Source organism: Elephantulus edwardii, unplaced genomic scaffold, assembly GCF_000299155.1.
Source record: "Elephantulus edwardii isolate Elephantulus edwardi_28Jun2011 unplaced genomic scaffold, EleEdw1.0 scaffold00001, whole genome shotgun sequence".
NCBI lineage: Eukaryota > Metazoa > Chordata > Mammalia > Macroscelidea > Macroscelididae > Elephantulus > Elephantulus edwardii.
Window position 1 is genome coordinate 16,425,546 of NW_006399751.1, and position 5,073 is coordinate 16,430,618.

The window sequence follows — 5,073 nt, forward strand, 5'->3', positions numbered from 1 at the left end:
CTATGACAATAGTTTTCTTTACTCAGTCTTAGGGTTTTTCTAAGTATACTATTATGTCATCTGTGTATAGGGACAGTTTAACCTCCTCTTTGCCAGTTTAGATATCTCTTCCTTCTCTTGCCTTATTGCTCTCGCTGAAACGTCCAATACAATATTGAATAGGACTGATTATAATGGGAATCCTTGCTTAGTTCCTGTCTACAGGGGGAATGTTTTTACTTTCTCTCAACTGAGGATGATGCTAGCTGTTGATTTAGAATATGTACTACTAATTATGTTAAGGAAATTCCCCTCTATTCCTATTTTGTTGAGTGGGTTTTTTGTGTTTTGTTGGTTTTTCTGTTTGTTTTTTGTTTTGTTTTGTTTTTCTTAACCGGGAAGGTATGCTGGATTTTGTTGAAAGCCTTTTTTTCACATGAGTTTGGACATTCATGTGATACTTGTCTTTTGTTTTATTGATATGATAGATTATGTTTATTGTGCCTTAGAAGAGAGAAGTGGCGGTGTACTTCTGAAAGTCAGAAACTTGACAAGCACATGGAACCATTCTTTTGTGTACACAGGGCTTGCTATGTGCTAGATGTAATACACTGGACAGCAGCTGGTGACAACATCTCAGGCTGGTTGGCGTCGACGTAAGTCACTTTCCTTGGCTGCAGGCCACTCTTTATTACCCTGTTTCATTTTGTCTTCTCACTGCCTGAACTTATTTATGAATTTGATTCTTCTTCTTGCTAATTTTCTGTTTGTTCTTGCAAAGAGCTGAACCTCTGTTGTGTTGTGGGTTTGACAGAAACTTATAGTGACCCTATAAACAACAGACCAGAATCTTGCCCTATGCTACATCATCTCACAATCTCTGTTCTAGTTCATATTTAAAGCCTCTCTGTCAATCCATCTTGTCGAGGGGCATCCTCTCTTTTTTGACGCTCCACCTTTCCGAGGATGCTGGTTTTTTCTAAGAATTTGCCTTGTCTCTTTACACTAGTTGGCCCTTTGGCTGCCTTAGTCTCTCTAGTTTCTCTATCAGTGGCTCACAGCAAGTGTTCAAGAAATATGTATGGACTGAGAAAGGCATGAAAGAATACAAGTTCACAAAAAGAGGACAATGACAGAAAATGACAAATAATAAAAATGAAAACACAACAACTGATTCTGGGCTCTACTTTTACTTGCATTCTCTGTCTCTTCAGTCTCATTCCAAACCTTACAATAATAAAAAGCTTCCATTCTGCCTCAAAAGGGCATACATAACAAATGCCAGCACTCCATCCTTCCTTTCACACATGCAAAAACTTCAAAAGCAAGAGGTAAAAAATAAAAGGGAGAAACAACATAAAATGTCAGAGAACTCAGCATCTGCATAAGCTTGCACATTTACTTTAAAGGAGGGAAAAAACCCTCATAAAATATTCCCTTAGAATCAGCACAAATATGGGCATGAAATCCTTAGGCAAGCATCTGGTTCATGTCTAATAATATAATTTTAGCATAAAACACTGAACCATGAATGAAAACACAATAATGTGAATTCAGCTTCATGTCATTAAACTTGAAATTCAGAGAACCAATATAGCAGCCAATTAATTTCTATTCTCCATTTCGTTCTTCATATTTGTGAAACCAAAGTATCCAGTTTCTGTTACATCTCCTACAGTGGACTTTCTATTTATTTGCAGATCAGTAAATCAAAAGCATGCAGATAACTCCTTTCAAATTAAGCCCTAAGGGCATAAGGAACCTTGGTGGCATGTGTGTTACACTTTGCACTGCTGAAAGGTCAATAGTTCAAAAGCCACAACTGCTTAGTGAGAAAAAGAGTCAATCAGCTTCATCCTGTAAATATTTACAATCTCTGACACTTGATGAGGGAGGGATATCTATGAATTGAGAGAGACTTCAGGGTAGTGAGTAAGATAAGGAAACATTTCAAATTGATCAGTGGAGGGAGTGATAAATTATCTTTCTCTAATTTGAAGAATCCAACAGTCCCAAGGCAACTAATCAAGAATTCAGAACTTTTGAGAAGCACATGAACTCTTCTGAGGATTTTGTGCTGGGCTTAATCTGAGCAGTGAGTACAGGCATGGCTTGTTTCTCTCATTGCATCGCTCAGTCTGGCTGGTGACATTACTGATTACTGTGAGAGCCAGGGACTCAGTCCCAGAAGCCACATTCTTCTTATTTGACAGGTATCACAGAAAAAAAGAACAAATAAAAAAGAACTGCCTTTGCCAATTTTTAGAAAAGTTATTTTTCCTTCCATAATTCTGGCAAGGTGCCCCACGAGTGATGAATTTAGAAACACAATTCTGCAAATGAAATACTGACTCTAGAGAAGCTATAAATGGCAGTCTGGCAGAGACAATGTGAAAGTCACCATGTCTCCGTGCTTGTTTATTAATGTTTTTTGTTTTGTTTTGTTTTAAGATTAGGGTGAATCACCGAAGAGACAACAGAGAGGGTTAAGGAAGGAAAGTTCATAGTCAGAGAAAAGGTGGGAGATGGATAGTGTCCTCCAGAGGTTCCTATCCAGCTACCATCGTTGATAAGTGTCCCTGGGTCCTTTCCCCAGCTTGCTCACGTGCTCATCCTTTGCTAAGTAACCTATTTCACCTTTGACTTGCACCAAACTCAAACCCACTGCTGTCCAGTGAGCTGATTCCTCCCAATCTCCACCCTCCGTTGTTCTGAGGCTGTCTTTCTCCAAGACTGCTCCTCTCTCTCCTTAGGACCCTGGTGGTGGTTTCAAACTGCAAGGCCTTTGAGCAGTGCAGCAACTTCTGTCCAGAGAGCTGAATTCTTCTTACCCTGGTTGATCTACTGGGACTAATTCTTTCAGCACTGAGTAAATCACACTTTGGCTCGAGCTCCACAGGTTGGCAATCATCTTCTGTGTTACTTATAGGCCCTGAAAACTTGCTGGAGGGTCAACTAGGAGTTGGTTCTAACATGACAGCAATGAATTTGAATCGCATCGCTTGGTTATAGTCTGTGTAAAACTTTGAGATATTTGTGTTTGTTTTCCTTTCTTTCACTTTCTGAAAACTTTTGCCTCTAAATAGGCTGAACTATTGCTAACTGCCCTACTGATTTTAATTGTTTTTCATTGTGCATGCTGACCTCTTACACACACACACACACACACACACACACACACACTCACACGTTTTATATCTCTTTTAAGACCTCCCTCCCAACGCGAGGCCTTTACTGAAATGTCTTTCCCTTCCCTAAATCTTGTGTTTCTATCTGAGCCTATGAATTCCTTTATGTTCCAAATTTAGGAGGTGAGATCTGCAACATTCATCCTGTTTTCTAGAAGAAAGTCTTACTAAATCTAGGCTCACAGCTTCCTCTATTTTTGTCTCCTAATTCATTCAACAAACTGTCAACACAGAGTTTGTCCTATTCAATAGAAGCCATGGTTTTAACAACTTAATTCTAATTCCTTGACTTTCCAAGACCAAGCCACTCCTTTCCATGGCAGTGTTCTGAACTTGGTCGACACCTGGAATTGCTCCACTTGCAAAGTTTTAGAGTCCACATTCTTCCTCCTCTTTCTGCTTTGACGGTTTCTCCCACCAGGTTAACCCCCCTGGGACCTCCAACCCCTCTTCTTTCTTTCCTCTCCATTTAAAAAGCTCTTTCCCTTTTTCTTATCCACTCTATTTAAGTTCCATGGTGGATTAGTGGTAAGGAACACTGCCAATGTTAAGTAAAGCATGTGGTTCAAATGCACCAGCTGCTCTGTAGGAGGAAAAAGGGGCAAGCTCCTCTCATGTGATTTACTGCCTTTGATAACCTCCTGGAGTGTCAGCTATGGGTCAGGTCAGACTTGATAGTATACAAAAATTAGAGGAATAGTCTCTATTGTCTTGTGCAGTAGGCCTTCCTCACCAGCCTGGGAAATGCCCCATTTGTTTGTCCTCTCTAAGCCCGAGCTTAGAACGTCATCAAAGATTGTCATAGGATCATGAAGATTGCTAACTTGATTCATTCAGAAGCTTCATCTTCAGCGTAACCTTTCCTCTGTTCCCTTGATTGTTGTTTTCTGTCTTATTTTCTACCGCATAATTATTTTTTATTCTCAAGTTTCTGGTCAACCTCTGCCCTTATCTTTGCTCTTATTCTTAGCAGATGATTTCCCCTTCCATGTAACAAAAAAAAAGGAAAGGGGTTTTGGGGGATATCTCTAATTATACACCTGCAAAGCTCTTGAGCACTCACATCTCTATTCATAAAAATATTAATTTGATCTCTTTCCCCTTTATTTGTACCTTCCCTTTTCCATTCATATTTAAACACAATTAATATGTTCCACTTAAAAGATGAAGTCTTGACATTAAAAAATAAAGTCACTCTGATGTGCTTCAGCTCCTACCCCATCTCTCTTGTTCATAACCCAGGCTTTTTGAAGACTTCTCTGCACTGGCAAACTCCATCTCTTCCATTCCTATGTCTTCTAATTCCGTATCCCTCCAGCATGTTTTCCTTGTTGCTATGGTCAATGGAAACGTTGTAATCCTTATTTACCTTCCACAGCTTTAGACATGTTCTAGTATCATGCAATATCTTTCTTGGATTTCTTGGATGACTTTATATTGACTTTTCTTACTTTAATTTTGACCTTTTCTCAGTTCCTTTTATAGGCTTTTGTTTTGCTAACCCTCAAATGTGGTGTTGTTTAGTATTTTGGTTATTTTTTAAAATTTTTTTAATTGAGATTTTAACAAAAGTTTACTGAGAACTTAACTTACATTTTCATTCATTCATTGTTGCACATTTCCCTCCCTGCCCCCAGATCACTTTTCTCTGTAAACAATTTTTTTCATTGTTGTACAATTGTCTCTCCCCAATCCATTTTGCTATGCACCCCTTATTCTTGACTGTTGTCATACAAATAATCCCTAATCATATATTTCTTTTAAATAGTTCTTTTCCTCATCTGTTTCAATGCAGTGTACATTATTTATTCCCTCTTTTCATAGTTTTCCCCAACTCCCAGGTCAGTCCTGTTTTATAATAGTGGCATTATGTGGTATTTGTTCCTTTGCGACTGAGATATTTTAC